Here is a 22,231-nt window from a genome sequence, read left to right on the forward strand (position 1 = left end):
AAAAAAAGACATTTTCATTTAAATACTTACAAGGATTAAGATTTCTTATGTGATGCTCCATTTTCTTGTTTTAAAAAGATGGAAGGCAAAAAAAAAAAAAAAAGAAGGAAGTGTTGCAAAATAAAAGGAAATTCCACCCACACAATCCTGCAGCCTGCTGCAAAGAAGCACAGAAGCGTGCTGACGTCACGGATTCATGAATGGATGTAAATCGGGCTGTTTCGAGATTCGGCGACGCTGGCGAGAGGGAGAGGGGAGCAGGGGGGCAGCCAATCCGCGCAGGCACCGCCGGACGCCTTCTGCCAGCAAAAATCTGGGCACTGAAGAGCCCGAGCCCACCGTCGAGCCACCCCAAAAGGCCGGTCCGTGGGGCTCCCCCGGCAGCTGGGAGGGCTGCACGCCTCCGTACTACGTGTGCGAGGGGGGGGAAGAGGACACTGAAAACAATTTGTTCGTAACTGAAGTGAAGCTGTTGGATAAAATGGCATCACTGCTGCCATTCCGCGGAGAGGACCGAGTGAGGACATCCTCTAATGCCTTCAAGTCATCGCTCCGGCGAGTTTCTGCCCCTCCGTACAGCGTGGATAACAACAGCGTATCAAATAACAGCCATCTGTTATATGAATCAGATGTATTTAGTAATCAGAAAAGGAGTTTACCATCTCTCTGGCTTCTTTCAGGATTACAAGCCCTGGGTATTATTATTATTAAAATAACTAAATATAAGCATGTACTGGAAGGAAGCTGCAGAGAGAACAATAGGATGCTTGTATTTGATTAGTGATGCAAAAGCACCAACAAAATAAAAATAGGAGCACTAACAAAATCACGCGTTCAGCTCTCACCAAACATTCCCAACAACGCACAGACAAGCTCACAATGTCAGAAACACTCAGAACCAAAAATCAGAGCACGCGCAGTTTCATGCTTGCGGCCACGTAACGAACGGTGGGTACAACATCCACGTATCACAGCCTACCAGCTATTTTAATTTCCTTTTCAATCTCATGCCAATTATATTCATTGCACACCAGATGTGTGCATCAGATGCAAGGGCGCAGGGCGTCATTTTGGACGCCCAAATAGATGGCAATGTCCTGGTGAACACACGCAAGAGCGGCTGCGATTAACTTGGATCTGCAGAGGGGAAGAGCACAAGTTTTGCCTTATTTTTGTATCTTTGAAATACGAGGGAAGGAGTGGAGGGATGAGCATATCCAGGAATTAAGGTCTAGGTCTGAAGAAAAACCCGGGCTGTCAGCTATGTGATCACACCATCTCAGGATTTACCAGAATTCATCAATTTGGCCTCTAAAACTCCTTCTAAACCATTTGTAGCTTTGAAATTATTAAGAGTCAGAATTTCCATATTTTTACCGCTCCTTTTCCTAGCAAGTAGGAAGCAATTATGCCAAAATAGGATGTCCCAAAACTTACTCTGGTGAAGCACATCTTAAGAGAATGACTGAGAGAATCCCACCTTTCCTTAAGGAAACTGGGTAACATCCCAAAATAAACCAGGACTGGATGTAACAACAATGAGGATCTGGGTTTAGAAACCAAGGGATTGGGCCAGCACCACTGATACTAACTTGTGTGGAGGGAGAAGGGCAGGATGCAAAAGCCTTCCTGGAGGAGAATACAGACATAATACTTACCTAAAAATATACTTGTATGAGGGGATAGGTAGGTTTTTGCATGTATTAAGACAGTAGTTTATTTTTTTATGCAATATGCATGCCAGGGCGATACAAGTCAGTTCTTCTCTTCTCCAGTTCTGCTATGCCAAAAGACACCATTTGGGAGTTTCTGGACTCCTACATCTGCTTCTCAGCACATCTTCATCTCCCAGTTGTACCATAGCGTGTTATTAGATACTATCACTCCACCAAAGAGTTGCAATGATAAGAATGTATTAGTATGCTCCGAATTTAACAGCAGCCACAATAAATTGAGCTTTGACTTTAGATTTTGAATTGAACTTTATGAAGCTGGCCAGAGAAAAATTAAAATTAATGCAAATTTCTTATTTCAAGATCAAAGAAAGTGCAGGTTAACTTTGGCTGATGAAATACCTATTCTTTATGAGCTAAAAGTCACAAATGACAAATCATGAGATTTCTACCCAGACAATGCAACCGCTACAAATTGAGAGCTACTGTACACCAGGGGAAGCAGGAGTAGGGGCACAGTGAGACACGTCTCTTCAAAGGGATCACTTCATGTCACGATTTCAAATCCCCGTTGCATCAGATTACTTAGGTCAGAGCACTTGCTCTGACTCCCTGCCTTCCCTTCCCCTTCAGGGCCCAACGCTTTGCCTTACAGCCGACATCACCACTGTGGTATGAAAACAATAGCTTCCAGATTTCCCTGGCGTTTTCAAAACAGAAACAAAAATTTACTCTCTTACCCTAAAGGAAAAAGGGATAAATTCAGGAACTAGAAGGGGGAGCACAGTACCAGGAAGAAAAGGAGAAATACCGCTATAGAACGAGAAAAGTCAGAATAAAAATAGAAAGGAAAATAATTCTCAGAGAGTTAATTGCAGTGGCATTTAAAAACCCACCCAGCAGGGAAAATAAATGGGAACAAGACCCCAGGAAGACTCCAGTAGAGAAAAAGAGTTTGCACATACAACTTAAGATTTTCTTTTCTATGGTGACTTGGTTTGGCCTATCAACACTCAATTTTGTCTGTGTCTCAATAGCTCAGGTTAAAATTTTCCAACGCAAAAGTCCTGAATTTAATGCAAGATCACTACCTTAACTCATTGTGAAAAAGAAATTAAAAACAATCATTGGCCTAAAATTGATGGCTGTTACGAGATTAGGCTGGTAGCCAAACAGCGTGAGAAAACACGATGGTTGTAACCAGTTGCATATTTTAATAGTATACATTACATCATAGCTCTTTGCATGCATCAGTGGTGATTAACTAAGTTGATCAATATTAGAAAGAGAAATTATTTTCCTCCTTCTCATTCAGACAAAAGCACCGGTAAAAGCAGGGAACTCTGTGGAGTATCAGATGCCCAAAAACAATTCCATGGCTAAGTTTAGTTCAGTATTAATGTGAAAATAGAAAAATAAAATGTACAAAGTACAACAAGGGTATAAGATATTAAAAAAATAAAGTTCATAAGAGATCATACTAGTGAAAAGTTCACAGGCAGCAGGATTTCTGAAAGAAGATTGAGTAACTAAGTAGGCAGACTGCTAGGAGACATAGTGGGCAAAACTGGTGGCAATGGGTATAAAAAGGAAAGCTAGAAGTATTTAAAAAATATCTGTATCTGGAGAAGATAATTAAGTACTTTCAAGCCAATTAGTAACTAATAGGAATGTTATACAGCATCTGCTAGGCATAACATTTCAAGTTGGCACATCATATTAATTTGAGCCCAGTCCTAAAATAATCATTTAACAAGTTCTCCAATCCTGCGACCTTCCATTTTAATAAATTGGAAAATGAATAAAATTGCAGAAGACTGAAAATAACAATATTATGCCAATATTCAAAAATAGCATACGTTTGCTATTTATAGGCCTTGGTAACTTGATGCTGATCTTGGGCTAAAATCACAATACAACCTTTGATTGGAGAGGATGGTTCTGCTGCATGGGGAGCAAAGGCCCCTTCATCCCAGTGTCCTGTCTCTGATGGTGCCCAGTAACAGACACACAGGGAAGCAGAAAATCAAAGCAAATGCCTAAGTTTTTGTGGCATATTCCACTAACAAAAGCAGATGGAAGTGACTCAAAGGCTAATTTCAGAATTATACATCAATAAGGCTGTTTATAAATCTACTCAGCACACACTTGGAGGTACAAGAGGGACTCCACTGTGAAAATGTTCTACGTGGATGAATAAATAGGTGAAGTGAAACAGCAAATGATTCTCTAACAGGAGAAAGCCTAGGTAAATATTTGCATTGGTAAGATGGCTTGAGCAACATTTTATTGTCAAGTTCTAAAATCCGAGAAGTCTTTCACCCACTCTTCCAACCCTGTAGGCATACATTCCTCTCCTGATTATCCTAACCTTCAGCAGTGGGGTGGGTGACAGGAAGGAAGGGGGGGAAAAAGAAAAAAACCATAATCATACTTAAACCATCAGATCTTCAGGCTTTTAACCAGAATCCCCCCCAGATCTGAGACTCTGAGAAGTCTTCCCTGCAAAGGCAGCTGAATGGCATTGCAATTTGACAAGACCAGAGCCAGGAGCCAGGAGGCAAGTGTGACCAAAGGAAAAAAATGTCACTTGAAGATAAGAAAGCCAAAAGTGGGACATGTGCAACACCATGAGAACAGGTGAGCTGCAAGTTGAGTCAGGAACCATTATTACAAGCCCTCTTTCGTAAGGGAGTATTTGAGACCCGGTTCCAGCCTCGCCACTCTTGCAGCAGCTGCTGAGCCACCATGGCCCAGAGCCTGTAGGGCAGGCGAGTCCGTCACTGGTTAAGGGGTTGCCTTTGGGGTAGGATGAAGCTAGGGTCTACATTTTGGTGACCAAGTTTGCTGCTACACAGGCAATAGGGCTATCCATGGAACAAGGCTTGGACCCTCTCAGATCAGAAACATCAGAGCTGCCTCTGCTCACAAAACAGCATCATTAGGGAGCCATGGTGAGACATTTAGTTTTGCTTAAAAACAGAAGCAGAGAGCTCGAGAAGGCTACAGACTCATAGATACGCAATATCCTGAGAGAAAGCTACCCATATCATCAAGCGTCTCCCCAAAAGCTATTCAAACAAACTCACGGACACTTGTACCACCACCGTACAATCTTCAAAGGAAAACGCTACCAACTTCTGGTACTAAAGTGAGGCTTCTTACAGCAAAACCATCTTCCACACAGCTGCCAGTTGGGTTTTTTTTGACTGAGTGTGCTCTGCAAGATACGGTGGGTAGGAGTACATGAGACTCTATGATGACTTCCTTTAACCTTGTATTGCCTTTAGCAACACTCCAGGAACTAATAAAAGCACTAAAACACAACGACAAGACAAAATGCATTAAGTCTTCACCTGTTTAAGCCTGAGGCTGGTATGGATTCGTTTTTGAGGAGTTTCTGGGCGTTTTTCCCAGCAAGCCCACTCTTTCCAGATAAGCCCTGCCTTTCAGGCTCCTCACCATGACAAAAGTCTGTGTAGTTTTAGGAGAAGGCATGCCACTACAACATTACGAACATGCACTGATGATGCTGGGGAAGTTCGAAAGACTACTTGTGCAGATTTTTATCTTCCTGAAGGAAGACTGCCCAGCTCCTCAGACATAAGGAGAAGCTCTGAAACTCCATCAGGAAAGAAAACACGACTAAGACACCACTTTTGTGTCTGGGGAAGCTGCTGACTAAGGTCTTCTTCCTTGGGGGAACTCTCTGCCACCTGAAACTACATGGACTCAGGCCACACCTTCTCCCTTGGTCCGGGGTATGTGAGGGCATTTAACTTTTATCTCTTTCCAAGCTGCCCATATGTTTGTACAAAACCTGTAGGGATTTCGTGATCTGAAAACCTCCATCTCTGACATGTGGTTGAAATCAGACGATGGGGTATAAAATTATCAAGCAGAGGGTGAACAAACAGGAAGTCAGACTAAATACTGATAGTCAGGAGTAGGGTAATACAACCAGAGAGATGAAAAATCTGTTTACTTGCTGGTTTTTTCCTCTAGAAATCATTTCCAGAAACCCTTAGCAAAGACCATATGAGAAAAGCGGATCTATTTGTTCAGGGAAACAGTCACAAAATAATATTCCTCCCAGAGAACGTGCCACAATGAAGTCTTCCATAACAATAATTAATTCTAATAGAATTGCCAGTAGTGAGAAATACTGGAGGGGGAAGTAAAAATAAATAAGTATAATTAGCAGTTATAAGGGACACTTTTAAAGCCAACTGAGCTATAGTCACCTTTCCTCTTTCAGGTTAGGAGCATACAAAAGAAATGAGACCTGACAATGAAGCCTCAGTATTAGGGCCATGTGGAAAGAAAAGTCCTATAATTCATGTTATTCCCACAAAAAGGCATATTCCCACAAAAAGGCATGCATAAATGGGAAGCTGTTGCAGGGAGGAATTCATGAAACTGGGTAAGTGCTTAAAAAAAATGTGGTACAATTCCCAAGGTCAAGTTTTGTTCAGAGGAAAAAAATCACCTGCACAAATATAGAAACAACTGCTGAGCAGCTGTTCTGTAGATAAGGATTTGGGATAAAGAGGATCACAGACTGAGCACAAATTATAAACACCAAGTTGTCACAAACAAGGCAACTTCTATCCATTGACAGGAGCACAAGTTCCTGATCTACTCAGTTTTCATAAAGTCTTTGGTAAAGTCCATTTTTGGGTCAGGTTTGTTAACAAAGAGAGAAACCATGCCAGCACTAAAAGAAAAGACAGACAGTTAGTAAGGTGAGCTACAAGGGATGAGTGAGCTAACTCATTGAGGTTGTTCGATCTGGACAGAGTAAAAAGAGATGCTAAGATTGAGATATGATATATTTCTATTAAATATAGAAAGTTTCTGCAAAGGAAGAAGAAACCTATCCTTCACATCCATGGTGAGTAGAAAAAATAATGGACCCAAACTGCAACAAAAAAGATTTAAATAGGCCATGAGAAGAACTTTTCTAAATGGTAAACATAGTGAAGCACCAGCCTAAGGAAGTCACATTGTCTCCTATATTAGGAGGTAAAGGAAAAAAAAAAAACAAACGTCTCACAAGACTTGTCCAGCGATAGTGATGATGTTTTGATACCGAGGGTCCAGATGATTTTTTTGGAATGGTTCAGGCCTCTTCTGTGAGGATATCAGAGTACTGAAAGCTTTGCAGCAAGACCAGAAGCTAAAAAATTAATCTGATATTTTGCAGTATGAGGTCTTGCCAAATTAAATCTTTCCATCCTTGCTACTGTTACACAATCTCTCTGAGGAATATTATAAAGATTTCTACAAAAAAAAAAAAAACCAAACCCTACATAAACTGCTGAAAGCCCATTAAGACAGCAGAATTAAAGCATTTATAAGTCAGAGACTGCCAGAATAAGGCACTATATTTAGTACTAACAGTTTTCTCTGTAGTACTGGGATAAAGTTCCTTCAAGAACAGTGGATCAGCCCTATGTAAATATTCTCAAGACAAATAAAACCTGCTCAGCATCTTCCTCCCAGACTACTGTCAGTCATGAAGTTATCAGTAGCTTTTGCTTCAGAGCTTACTCCTTTTGTTTTTTCCTCTCCCAAGAGACTTCTGTTCCCCCACTGCTAAATGCAGACCCTAGAAGAGCCCTCTTGATCTGTCTGAGGTACCACGACACAGAATTACTCACTTCGTGAAGAGTTATGACAACACTTTAAATAGCTACAATCATGATTAACAGATTTTTGGTCCTGAATATTCAGATTGAGAACATTAAACTTGTCAGCAGTGGCGATTTTGATCCTCATTTTCAAGCACAATGTTGGACAATGCAGTATGATGCAGAAGGCACCCCAAAGTAGGACACTCTCTGGAGATGCTTTCTGGCATACCAAACACTTGCTTTCTGCCTTAAGTCATAGAGCTGACCTTAAGAGACAACCAAAAATTAAACAACCTTCACCAAAAGGGCACAGAAAGGTTAACCGAAGTCCTAATACTCCCAATCAAGCCATCAGCTTTGTATTACACTAGACTTATCCATCCAGGGAAAATAAGCACCACGTTAGTAAATTCAAGTCATGGCTAAGAGAGAAAGAATGAGAGCCATGTTCAAAAACATGTCAGCTGAAGCATCAACCCTGGGGACCTTCCAGGACAACTCCTTCCCAACGTTTTACAACCTATAGTCCTCCACAAGCACAGGAAAAGAGATGACTGAACTTCCCTTCAAGCAGAGATGTGAGCCTGCTCAAACTCCAATTTCCCCCTTATTAGTAAGGAAAGGTTTACAGAAAGTGCTTGTATACTTTTCACAAAAGATATAACATACTGGAGGAAAAAAACATGACAGATCACATGGTTCAAAGCTTGCTCTCACATCACATGCCATCTATAAATGTCACAGTCCCCATTACAAGCCGTATTTTCTATCCTTAAGCCACCTCTATTACACTACTACTATGCACATAGCACTCCAGTATAGAGCGCCTTGTCTATTAACTGAAAAAAATAAGATAAATAAGAAGCAGCAATGTTGATGAAGCAACTGATTAATTGTCGTTGATGAAGCAAGGACAGGGTAGTTCATGCAACTAATTGCTTTCATTGAGATGAAACCAGGTTCAAATCAAGGGAGAATTTAGTTCTTCAGTAAAATACTTCACCTTAATTATAACTTGTAATGAGAGACAGCTAGAGTCTAAATATATGGATGCTCTGCCTCTACAGCACCCACCACTCCTCATAAAATGGGTAAAAATTGACAGCTTTTATATTAAGAAATGAATCTGAAAATGTAGCTCCAGCTCACATCTTCCTGCAATCCCACTCAGAGGTGGCTCTGGCACCTCCTAAAACTTACATATCTGTGGCTTTCCCTGCATGAAGTATCTCTGTAGGATAAAGATCATACAAACATAAAGAAATCATATAGAACAAAACTATTTTTAGTCTCCTTGAGTGAAGCAACTAAATGTTTTCTTGCCTTATGCATATATCCGTTCATTAACTGAAGAAAACTTTAGATAATTTTACAATTATCTAGAGAGAGACAAGAATAAGTAATTTTTCAGCTAGCATCTATAAAGAGAACAAGAAGCATTTTTTAAAATGTATTCCTCCAAATTTAATTCCCAAAAGATTACAGATTTTTCATACATTTTGCTCCTTTTCAGTTCTTCGCATAGATATATGCACATTTGGTAACATACAAGTTTTACCGTTTAATTTTTAATACACAAGATAGATGTAGTTAAACCAAAAAACTGCATATATGACACAGATTCAACAAGTGATATATTCTTAGGAATAGCAATATCCAAACCACATTAAGTATCATGCTAACATCGAGGGCAATATACATTATAACAAAATATCACAAGCTCACAGAGATGCATTAGAAGATTAGAATATGAGGCAAAGAGAGAAACCTCCTGCAATTTCCATCACATTTCAAAAGTGACAGCAGACCATAAAGACTCACTTTGAGGACAGAGGGGACAAATGATACACTTGAAGACCAAAAGCCATCTTCAAGCTCTTAAACCTGTGTCCTAAGCGGTCTCTATCGCTAAATGGCTGCCACTCCTCAGAAAATGAAATTGTAATTAGTCAACAGATCAACCTGAGACCAGACTCCTTTTTAGTCAGAGTCTTTGCCAAATACACAGAGACCTTTGCCTTGCAGGGAGCTCCCTAAAGAAAAAAGCCAAGTTTTCTTGGAATATGGAATAGAATGCTTTCAGCAAGGGAAGCTCAGAGAGACCAGGTCAGTCAGACTAGAAGTAAGAAGGGTTTATATACAGCACTCCCTGCCTGCTCTGCTTTGTTTCCGCTCTTCCCTTTACCCCTCAGTGTTCGAACTGCAGCAAACTCTGCCCAGTGCTGTCTGGTCCCTAGGGACATTTCTCATCACTTCTGAGAACTGTTTGCTTCTCAGTGTTACCTTGGTCTCCCTGCAGGAGCTTCAGGCTCCTGGCTGCCTACTGCATCTCTCACTCCTTCCTCCTCCCCTGCCCTGCTCAGCATTCCAAAGCTTCTCTCCTTGAGCTGAACTTGGCCATTCCCAGACAGCAGTCACCTCCTCCGTGATGCAGGCTCTGTCTTCTCAAAGACAGGCAGCACAACTGTGAACACAAGTACAAAACAAACAAATGCTGTCTACCGCAGAAGTGCCGAGCTACTTTTTAATGAAACCCCCTTCACTATAACGAAATGGGCTGTGAGCTTGCTAAAGCAAGTCCCTGATTGGGGCTGATACTTGCCAAAGGGGAAGTATCAGAGGCAGGACACCAGAGATGCACAAGCTCTGCGCTACCTATGGCAACAGACATCAGACACAGCGGCAAGCGAGCCAGCTAATCCAAGTACCTCTGGAAAGCAGTTACCTCCAATAATAAAGTTTGACACTACTTTAGACAGTTGACATTGTTTTAGAGATGCTTCAAAAAAAATAAATAGCTAAAAAAAACCCCATATAGTTCTTACATTACTGAACCTGTAACCTGCTCAGATTTGAAACGAACCACGAGACTCTGCATTTTCTGGAACGTTGCTGGTGTCTCTACATCAGCTACAACAGCCTGGGTGCCTGTGAGGACATCTGCGTTCTCCAGCCAATCACCAGAGTAAGTACCATGAAAAAGAACTTCTTATTTTTCTATTGTTAAAGTTATGCCCTCACTAAATCAATAAACCTGAATTAATAGATTCAAAAGCTTTCGCAGTTCAACTTATATTTGAAAAATCTAAACATTGTAAGATTAACTTTTACTCAGTCAAACACCCCTTTGGCACTTGTCCCTTCCTGCTTGCTCACATCTGAACTGGATCCCGTTAGGTGTCTGCAACTGAGCTACTGCGAGCGAGCAAGTTCAGTAGTGAAATGGCTACGGACACAATATAAAACAAGAAGGTACACCTACCTCATTCCTATCATTGAAAGGAAAGTATACCCACAATTTAAGGACAACCACAGGAGTGAGTGCTTTATTGTTTCATGTCTTCTCAAGTTTCTGACTAGTTACTATGGTTTAAACATCAACAATGGCTGATACCTGATCATTTTTCCAGATGCACTGAAAGCCCATGTCCTCTTGGCTTACTGCACATGTGCCTCCTCTTCAAGTAAGATAAATCGAGCTCTTCTCTGAAGTTGCACCATGAATAATGTTTAGGACAGTCCAGCAGTGAATTCTTCTCTCTAAAAAGAAGAGGAAAACTCAGTATCCTACAGAACAAAAATGTATTTAAATAAATGCTCCCAAGATCAATCCGAAACATCCCATTAGCACAGGATTACGCAGCACGTTTAAATGCAGCAGAAAACATCCAATATTAAGTATGCACTTTCAAAAAGAAGCCGCAAGTAGAAAAAGACCTCAACACATTTAGTACATCCTTTCTTAGCACAGGCATACACTCTATAGTGCTTTTATGGTACAATTTTGATCTAAATTAAGCAAGCAGCTCCAGTAAAAGAGCTCACAGCCTTCCATATTACATAATTATATAATTCAGGATTGGATTAGACTTTAAAATAACATAGTTCAAGATAATCTATTAATGATCTTTTACATTTAATTTTGTTTGAAAATCATAGGCACCATCTGCCTCACGTTATGCATCACACACAATTCAGCTGGACTCAAGACCACTCCCAAAGTTTGGGAAGTTCAGCGTATTCCTTATTTTTTGCAGAAGCAGGAGTAAGCCTCTCTTATTCCCCTCATATCAAAACTGCATGCTTCGATTTAACCCATGATTAATTTTCAGGATTATTTAAAAACATATGTAGGAAACACAATAATGAGATCTGTAACAACAATCCTTAGCAAGAAAGAAGGTGCCGCCAGCACTCTTGTATAGGAGTCAACGATGACTGTCAGTGGGAGCTGTTTGTTTTCTAGGGGTCCCTCCCACAGACCAATTCACCCCACACTCTTCACAACTTTTTCTGCTATTCTCTTATTCCGGCACATTTACTGGCAGTCACATATTCTGAAACAGTCCCTTTTGATGGTAACATCAGAAAAACAATCTCCAAAGGACAGCTGTGAATTGGTCTGTAAAATTACTACTGAGAGAATAACAGTTACACTGTGTTACAGGAAACAAGCATGAAAATCTTGCATTTGAGAAAAACAGTTCATAATTCTAGAAGCTGAATAATTTCTGTTGAATATGCCTTAAAAACTACTGACCAAGGAGGAGCAAGAACAAGTCCTGCAAAACAAATTCCTAGCACTGATAGCTCAACTTGGCACACATTTGTTGCTCTCTCTCACCACCAACACTATAAGCCTTGTCGGCACTGTCATTTCATTTTAGTTCTGTGTTAGTTCTTGCCTTATCTTTTCTAATTTGCCACAAAACCAGGAAAGGTAATTCCACATTCCCAATTAGAGAAAGCTCGTGAAGTCAAGGTTATGCTACATTCAAAGGCTATATTTGGGCAATAGAAAGGAGGAGGATGATACAGCAATAACATTGAGCAACAAAATACCAATTTGCAACCTCTGTTGCCCTCTATCAGCCCTGTATTACCCATTTATTTACAGAATAATTTCCAGGTCAATCACTTTCCTGGAGACAATACGTCGATATTGGCACTGAAGACACAGAACCATAGGAAATGTGTTCACCCATTTACACCCCTCCACCATCATCAGCAGCAGATAAGTCACCAAAGCCTCTTGCTGTGCTGTACGCTACCTCAAGTTGAACAACTGGCCATCAGCACCAGCATTATTCTAGCAGGAGCTGGTGCCCAAGTGGTTTTATAAAAGCACCCAGTCAGCAACTCACTGGCACCAGTACAGCGGCCACACGGTCACGTCCTGAGAGCAAGATAGGGGCACAACACAAGCAAAAGTGAGAAATGGCATCCAAATTCCTTAAAGTGCAGACATTTGACCACCCCAAAGCAGATGAACATGTACACACCTTGTTACAGACCATGACAAACACCTAGCAAAAAACCTTCTAGGAAGTGGGAACGTACAACATAGGTATATAGTTTAACTCCTAATTAGCTCACTGCTGAGAGCAATGTTTATTAAGCAGTCAATAACTCCTTCCAACAGAGGTAAGGAGGGATACTTTAAGATAAAAAACAGAGTAAATATACATACGTTTTAACAGGTTCATTAGACCAACCTTAGCATTTATACTTTTTCTCGTAAACAAAGGCAAATATTTACATTTTTAGTATATAAAATTACATGGTTCTACTAAATCAATGAAAAAAAGCACAAAAGCCAGTAATTACAATTTTTACCACTGTTTTACGACAGGAATGGTGCATGTAAACACACCAAGGTTTATTTTCTTCATTAAAAAAAACAAACATAGTAAGTAGATACTACAGATCAAACAGTAATATAGACTTGAGAGAATCAAAAAACACACAAAAAAAGGAAAGACTGCATTTGATTGCATCGTAGTTTTAACCACAATTCACATATACAGAAAACAGCACATAAAATTGGAGAGATGTTCATAAAACACACAAGATGCCCAAAGTTGGCAGAATGCCACTGGAATAAACGATTTAATTTCACATGAAAAAAAATACAGCCTTCTAAGGACAGATCTGAGAACATCATTTGATAACTGCTAGCAAAGGGAGGAACTGTCAGTACTCCTGATGAGAAGGGACCTCTGGGGCCAAAGGACTTTAACCACCAGATGAGTTTAGTTCTTCTGCATTTCCATTTACTGCCACCTTTTACAGTATTCTATTGGCTTTTACCACTTGCTTTCCAGATTTGACCTGAAAGATTTTATGCACCTATAAGCCAATAAAGAAGACAGCATGGTGTATCGCAGACTTAAGCTTTTAAGAATGCATAAATGCACTTACCCACTTGGTAAAAACCATTAATGCGAACAGAACAAATACAAAATCCAAATGTACACAGAAATCATACAAACTGGAAACAGGGTTACAAAACATACCTGCTGATTGGATTTTTTTTTCGCCTCTAACATCATCATCATGGACCCAAGGAATTCTTTCAATCCAGCATTTCTCAGCCTAACAAAATACCATTTTGGATTCAAACACTAACCCCTGCAGATGGATTTTGTTTAAAGAACTGAACAAACAAAACATTATGTGCTTCGAAATTCTTCTACTTGTGGTGAAAGCCGAGCTGTACTGAAATCAATAGGACTGTTAGCATTGTTTTCAGCAGAGCTAGAATTTCATTTCCTGTGCCCAACTCAAGATCTGTGAAAGATGCTGCTAACCACTATAACGTGGTTTTGCACTCTCACGATCACATCTATAGTTCAAAATAAAAAGTGTTTCGGGCAAAATAAATACTTACAGGGAAAGTTGCATAAACAGCGTGAAAGTAGCAGCTCTGGCTGATTTCTTCAGAGAATAAACTTTGTCCCCAGTCTGGCTGCTCTGCCTGGATTAATGCTGTTCTGAACCATCCCCAGGCCTTGAAGCCTTGGGAAGTTCCTATCTGGACTCTGCAAGGTGGGAGGGTTTGTTATTTTAACTGCTGGCCAATAAAAGCTTATCAGCAAGTTTTCAAAGGTTAAACTCAACACATTTGCATGGCAAAAGTGCAAAGAAAACACAAGGAAAACGCTGAATTAGTGTTCCCTCCAGCAAAGGCCAGAAGGATTTCATGCGCCACAACCTGCCGTGCAGTCCAGCAAAGAAAGTTAAACCAAAACTCCTGTTCAATGGCACCATAAGTGAAAGTGTCTTTGGAAGCCAGTGAGAAAGCAACAAAAGTGTTTTCTTTCAAAGGAGGAGCTTGCTTTGCCTGCTACACTCCCACTGTCTGCTACATAGGACAGAAAAGTTAACCCAAAATCTTTACGTTCAGTCCTTAAATACAAGGCAATTTTATTACCGTTGCCGAATTTATCACTGACACCATAGCTCCATGACAACCCACTGGAAAACAAAACCAAAATAAAATCTTCAGTTTAGGGTCTGCTACGATTTCTTATTTCTATCCCAAGCACGCTACTGAACCGTAAAGGGCTGATGCAACTTTAAACCAGAAAAAAAACCCCAGAGTTACAGACTCATTACTAATTCATCCTGGCTGAAGCTGCATACCAGCAGCTGCTGCCTCTCTCAATTAACAGCAAATATTGAATAGTATTGTCATTTAACGGTGTTTGCTGCCTGCTGCCCTGTCCGCTGTCACATTTTCAAAGCCTTCTGGCACAATTTAAAGCATCAACATTAATAAACAGGGCTTAGTTTAACCCCTTATGTATCAGCAGAGTTCATAGCAGGAGTGCTTTACTCACTTCATACATGCATTAGGTGTTTGGCAATAGCTGAAGCCCAAAGATGCAAGGTGCCACCAAAATGGTACTTGTAATTCAGCGGCCCACAGGGTGCTTGGCTTCCACAGAGGTCTGAGCACAAGTGTGAAAAATGATGGGAGTATCTCCAGCAGAGTAGCCCTCTCCATAAATGAATGCCAAAAAGATGAAACAAAAGAGGAGAAAAAGGAGACCGCACATTCAGCCTCTGCTGCTGAAGATTTTAAAACAAAAAACCCCAAACAAATGGGGAAAAAAAAAAATCAAGATACAGCCATTCTGCAGGGAGAGCAGACCAATGCTGTGGTTCCTGATGATCCCATCTCTGCACAGGGAAGTGAAAAGAGCTCACATTTACACCTACCCTCTAGTGTGCCCACAGCCATGCTGCCTTTCAGACAGACTGGGTTTAAAGCAAATTATAATACAAACAATGCAATCAGAGCAAGCAACTGGAAATGATGCACTTCTCTCATGATGCCTCCACAGGTACTTCAGTGGCCTGCTTGCTCTGTGGTGTCAAGTTTGCTGGAAGCCACTTATGTACAAACGACTGTACGTATTTTATATTTCATTTACACGACGTGTTCCCAGCAAATCAGCAGGCAGCAGCAGCGCAGAAGCTCTCCTATGAGCTTACTGCCAACTGGGCCAGGGCCAATGTGTAGATACCAGTGACCTGGAGAAGAGAGGGGATGCTGAGCCAGCCAAATTAGACTGGCAATTTAGATACTACGGGAAAAGATCAAGCAGCTTCTGTACGGCCTTTGTTATAGTAAAAGCGAGAATAACGCCATTCAAGCTGATATTGAAAGTGGAAGAATTCAGTCCTTTCTGAGGTATTGGGCCTTTGTACTAGGCCTTCTGCAGACGCAACTGTGTTATAAGCATGGGAGCTCCAAGGAGTGATGCTCCGAGGGACTTGTCAAACACACGAGGGAAAGGCTTTGCAAACGGGGCAGGTAAAAGCTGGCTCAGGATCTGGCCAGGACTTTCTGAGCCTCTGCGAGCATACTCTTCGTGGTTTAGATCATTTGGCTGCAAGTTCCTTCACTTTCCCAGGTTCCCTCTATCTGTGCAACTCTAAGATCCAGTCTGGTTTGTTAGGAGGACTCATTCCCTCTATGTTCCTCCACCACCTTTGCACTGATAGCGCCTGAGGTCTTCAGATATATTAGGTGACATGACTAATACCTGCCATCTGTTCATTGTTACCTTCTCTCTCTCCTCTCCTGAAGAGGAGTCATCAGTGAAGTGCTTGTTCTACTCGATCTATTTTAGGAGCGTGGGCTTTTAGCATCCATGCAGCACTGTTTTAAGCTAAAAAAGTTAAATCCAAGAAGTAGACCGAGCTCTCGCAGGGAAGATTGAGGATTTGCAACACCCCTTAGGTCCTGTAAAAGTCTCTGATTAGGCTCAGAAAAAAAACCCTCTCTTCTGCCACAGTTATCATTGCTCCTAGCATGCCCAAGAAACAGAACTACTGCCCAGGTTTCACTCCAGGCATCAGGCCACAGATGAGCCTGCAGGTAAGACCCAGGCCTTTGAAGGCACCTGACTGCTCTCCACAGAAACCAAGCCAGTTGACAGAGCTATCAGCATTGGTATGTAATACACTGCAGCGCTGTGTTACCTGGTTTGATGAATAAGGAGTTCCTACCCAATAACACCACCTCCGTATAGACTGCTGAAAGCAGAAAAAGGTACAGATAACTAAGGCCAGATCTCTGACCATCAGACTGGGATGAAATCTTCTAACTCACAGGGAATATTAAGCATTACTTGTACTGACAGCTGCTCCCCATAAGCTATGGTTAAGGAAAAAACAAACTGGACATACAAAGGAAAGACTAGCTGGAAGGGAGAGAGGCAATTGGAGAATAATTTCTCTGTATTTCTTGCAGGAGCTGTGTCAAAGTGCAAAGAAAAGAGTCATCGCACCATAGGAGGCTGAAAGACTTGGGATGGAGCAGTGAGGGAGTTTCTGGCCCCATAAATGTTTAATTTGAGCAAAGCAGCAGATTCGTAGTAAGCATAGATCTGCTGCTGCTGAACTGCACACTCTTGCTTTGATTTCTAAATGACACAAAGTGAAAACATAAGTATAAAAATAAAATAGGGGAAAAGAACAGGGAGATTTCTATACCTGGCACTACAGATGCAGCATGCACAATCCAGCAACCTACTAAGCTCTTGCCCTTCACTACTGCACAATGCAGCAGTACAAGGGTTAGTAACATACACAGAGCTCTGATTTAGGTACCTCAATTTCACAGCTTTGACAGTTCGACACAGTGCTGAGGATAACGTCACCTGAGAACAAGAGCTATTGCACTGTACCTTAGAAAACAGCAAGTGCTGCAAACCTCTGATTAAAGGCAGCACGTTGCCTGCTAAGAAAACTGTGAAACTGTAGAACCAGAGAATGAAGGTGCATGTGGACATACTGAAGAAAACAAATCCACAGAGCTCTGGGAGCAGAAAAGGGACTCACCTGGAACTGTTCCTCTTGAAGCACTTCTCCTAAAAGAAGGGCTGATTTTCCCTCACAAATAAAACCCATCAGTAAGGATCACTCCTTCCACACCATCTCCTGGAGTTACTCCCATCTGACTCCAAACAATAAGCTCAGACCGGTTAAATAAATTTATGAGCGGGGAAAAAAGTTGCTACTTAGCGTTTCTTCCCACCTAAAATGCAAGAAGAGTCTAAAAAAGAAATGAATGCATTCCATGACCCCTGTGAGATCCCCAGCTCCATTTTTCCTCCCTTTCCTGCTCTTTACCTCCCCCAGACTGTCACCTGATCACCATTATCTGTTTCTTTGCCCTCCACCTGCAGAGGAGCCCATTTCCTTTCCCTATTTATATCTTTCTCATCTCAAACTTCATTCTTTTTTCCTGCTTCTATGTCCTCTTGCTGAAATTCATATGACTACCTCTCTCTCCTCTGCCATGTCCACTGGCGTATCTAGTCTTCCTCCCTAGTCTCCAATCCTAGAGAGAAATGTGGCTTCACTAAAATCAAACACAAAGGTTCATTTAGACCCAGTTTTCACCCCAGCAGCATAACCATATTTTATTAGAATCATGTCACTTATCCCAAGCCAGCTATCCCCAAGTACTGAATGGACAAGCATCAATAAGAGCAGGAAAGCCCTTTGCTTAGCTTTCCTCCCTGTATAAGAACCTCATATAGCTGAACACACTAGCAAGGTAGGAAATAGCAAATGACAGATGCTACAGAGCCTACTGAAATTTGTCCAGCCTCCAGAAAATCTCCATACAACAAGTGCAGGACGTCAATGAGTATAGGTTTTCTCTTTTAGAAGAAGTATGAACAGATATAGAACACATACACTAGTAGTCTTGTATTTTGCACTCTCCCCAAGGTTGGAAATATATTTTAGAAAGTGACCATGAGCTTCAGAAGCACTTCCAACAAGTAGTTTTCTCCTCTCCTGAAGCAGTTAAAAAAAAAACAAACCCACAAAAAAAAAGAAAAAGAAACAGAAAGCCACAGCACAGCCTCAATTCACCTACAAGGACACAAATGTTGCAAGTATATCCACATCAGAAACCTCTTTTTCACCGCAATAAGCTGCTGGCAACAAACTTGGCAAAGCCATGACAGCACTTTGGGCTCTTCTATACACACCTTAGGTAGGAACGCATCACCATTGATAAAGCAGGACCTTGATTTTCACTGCTGGCTGCTTTGAATTGTCAGCTTCCCGAAAGCTGATGTCACGCAGCATTTCTCCTTGCAGAATGGTGACCTTTGCAAGCCTCTGGAGAAAGAAGCCAAATCCAATACTAAAAAGATACAGATGACAACCAAAATGATCATGTGCCACTACTCAAATGACAGAAAACATTAAATATTTACATTGACATATTATGATATGATTCTACTGTAATTGCAATCTCCTGTGACACAATCATGCTGGTTTTTCTTATAAAAAACTCTCTCTGAATAGGAGATAGATGGTACTGAGTAAGCAAAACAGTTGTCCCGTATCTTATCAAGCACTGGTTGATGATTTTGCCTTCATACAAAGGCTGCAGAAGGGAGGACGTTCCAAGGAAGCAGTTCGCGGACAGACTCACAGAACACCTCCAGGAGACTCGGCCTTAGTCATACTTTGTGACATTCAACTACAGGGAGGATCCCTCCTTACTAGGATCAAGGTGACCATGGTTACTCCCCAGATCAGGACCTTCTGCCACAGAAGAAAGGAGAGATATGTGAAACAGTTTGAGCCATAGCTATGCAAACCCTTCTGCAGTGTTTCTTGGGCAACAAGCAAAGCTACCACCACCAGAGCTATATTTTACATCTTATTTCTCACTGAAGAGCCAAAAGGAAGCCTCCTTACATCTCCAGCTGACAATAGCAGCAGTAGCTCCATTCTTCCAGGACAGAACCGGCTGTAAATGTTGGCTGGAAATATTTATTCCCGCTGGGGACTGGTAACTGTCTTTAATTGTTGGCAGCAGTTGGGGGCCGGGGGAATCTCTCTTGTGCCAAACAGCACACAAAATAAACCAAAAAAATGATTACACCTTGCATATACTGCAATACCTGAACCTACATAGCCTTGAAGGGGCCACTGTGTTTGTGTTTATGCTGTAAGCAAAAAAAAAAAAAAAAAAAAAAAAAAATATTTTAGCACAGCTATACTGAACTACTACAGCTACTTAAAAGCAAAATGACTGAAAAGGTGCTCTGTTCTTTATATCACAGATTGAAGGGTGAGGAAATACCACATACAGGTATGTGACCAAAACATCAGAGGTGAATTGCAGACCAGTACAAGGACAAGGAGCCCAGTCAAGATTTTTCTATCAGTTTTACAACACTGGTAAAGTTAACTCCAAAAATACAATCCCAGCTTGCTAGGAATGTATTTCTGACTGAGCACAGTTAATAAAATACACAGAAATGAACAGAAAATACAGGTTAAATGGTGCTCTTCTCTGTGTGTGAAGTCCAGCCACATCAATATAGACCATCAGACATTTTTCCCCATTTTCTTCAACCAGAAAGTGTTCAAGAGTTTGTTTAAGTTTTTCATAAGAAATTCTTCACACAAGCTGATCAATATGAAGCATTTTTTTGAAAAAAAAAAAAAAAAATTAAAGTTCTATTGGGGGACATTTTTCTCTCCCCCTACCAGGTATCTGTGTAAGCTGGGTTGCAAACCTGAAGGTCAAAGCTACATGCTGATGTGGATTTGTTGACTGTCTCTAGGAAGACCAGGGAAATAGTAAAAGGAGCATCCAGAAAGAAAGCCAAAAGACAACTCTGTATGCCTTGCGAAGACTACAACAAGGTTTCTGCAGGAGGAGATTTCTGGCTGGGATATAAATATGAAATAATCCTTGAGAAACTGTCCTGTTCATCTGCTACCCATTATACAGGAATGACAAGCTGAATTTATAACCTGGTAAACTGTAGGGCTGAAGAGATGGAGAGCAATAGCAGGTGGCCTTTGATATCAGGGTCTTTGCTGTTGCAGCTTCAGTACATATTCTCACGCTCCAGGCAATCACTTGCTTTCACATGATTCCCAGAATGACCAAATTCAGAGGTTGAAGAAAGCTCAGGAAACATTTTCTCCCAAAAAACATCTTGGAACCATGAAGCAATCAGAATGATGCGGCATTTTTCTCCTGCCAAGTGCCCAAGGTAACAAAGGTAATCAAGATAAGGGCACAAAACAAGACTTTGACTGTAGTTGGTTAGTGTCGAATACAGGTATGATTTTTCTAGGTTGGCTTTTGCGAATATAATCATCTGAGATGACATGAAGGACAATTTTCTTCAGCACATTAGAAGAGCTTGCTGAGAAGAAAAGAATACTTAATGCTCCCTTCTGCCTCCCCTTTCCTCTGTGTAAGAAACAGGTCGGTCAAACTTCTTCCTTCCCCATGCTTCATTGGGAGGCATTACAGAAATAGCCTCATGACTCTGAATGGTTCAAGAGCAAATGTGTTGCATAGATAATGACTCTCAACTACACGGGAACGTAAGTATTTTAATCTGAGAACCACAGAAACTAACCCTGATGATGAAAAATGTAGACCAGGGAGAGTGAGAGAGAGGACTGTATCTTTACCAAAGTGTGAGAACAGTTTGGCGTGCTCCAGACAGATCATCAGTTGAGAACGAGGAAACGCAGACAGTGGAAGTCTGTACCCTAGGCCCTGCAAAACCTCCTGCAAGCCTAAACACACTGGTGCATCTTGTTCTGGTCAGAGCATGACAGATAATCGCTAAGATGGGCTACAGGTAGGACAGCACAAGCAAATGAGTTGCTGAGGACTATTACATTCAAAACCCATTTGTCAAAGGGAATCACCAAACAACAGAATGAGGTATGGTGGTTTCTGAAGATAGCACCTGGGTTCCTCGACCCTTTTTGTGGGGGTCCTGACACACCAACGGTCATCACAGGTAAGAGGCAAAAGCCAGCCATGAAGCTATGGCTACTGATTACCCACGATTATCCATTTTTTCAAATTCATAGCTTCAAATATCAGCCAGACTGCTGATAGGAGAATAAAGATGCACCATCATCAGAAAATCAATCCTCAAGCACAATGCTGCATTCCTTGCAAAGAAGAGTAGAGCAGAATATCTTCTCCTTTAGCGAAGAGCCCCATTTCTTCTAACAGTCTGTTGATTGTCAACTTGGACTAGAAAGCTAACAGCTAAGAAGCATGATGGCTAGTGGTCACGGCTACTGAGCCAACAGCCTTCACGCATGCAGCCACATATGGGACTGTTGTCTAATACCTGGCCTTCCACATTACACCCTTTCATTCCTTCTCATTGTCTTGTTACACTTGCACTTCAAAAAGCATCTAGAAATTCTGCTTACTGAATAATTCCCAGTAAATCACCACAGGTTGTTGCAATGAGAAGGTTAAAGATACTTCTCACACAAGCCCACCTTTCAAGCTCCCGGTCCTTGAATACGCTGCTCAGAAAAGTTACTTCTACTGCAGTATCACAGTCAAATATCTCATGACATGACAGGAGAAAAATACCTTAGGAAAAGGAGGTGAGAAAGGTACATTAAAAAAGTACTTGATGTCACTCCTCCAAACATTTAAGTATCAGCTAGACAATGAAAAAGGTTTACTAGAGTTTCTTAGCTGTTGTGCACTCCCTGCTCCCAGCATCAGGGGAAACAAAGCCATCAGACGATGGCAGGGCTCCTGTGCAGCCAGCATAGCACAATTCGGTGGTACTGGATTGGAGAGAAATGACTTGT

General features: G+C 41.3%; 1 protein-coding gene across 10 annotated transcripts in view; it reads right to left on the bottom strand.

Moving 5' to 3' along the window:
- MAP3K13 (mitogen-activated protein kinase kinase kinase 13) overlaps positions 1–22,231 on the bottom strand; it is a 76,424-nt gene that overhangs the window by 37,297 nt on the left and 16,896 nt on the right. For 4 of the 10 annotated variants that reach the window (XM_075760751.1, XM_075760754.1, XM_075760755.1 and 1 more), the window contains exon 3: positions 10,704–10,849. The exons of 2 other annotated variants lie outside the window; for them this stretch is intronic. The gene's annotated coding sequence lies outside the window, so the exon portion shown is untranslated. Of the gene's footprint in view, positions 1–30; positions 161–10,703; positions 10,850–18,606; positions 22,005–22,231 lie in introns of those variants that run through there. 4 more of the 10 variants (XM_075760757.1, XM_075760759.1, XM_075760752.1 and 1 more) reach the window with 4 other exon arrangements.

This window comes from Balearica regulorum, chromosome 9 (genome assembly GCF_011004875.1).
Source record: "Balearica regulorum gibbericeps isolate bBalReg1 chromosome 9, bBalReg1.pri, whole genome shotgun sequence".
In the NCBI taxonomy this organism is placed as follows: domain Eukaryota; kingdom Metazoa; phylum Chordata; class Aves; order Gruiformes; family Gruidae; genus Balearica; species Balearica regulorum.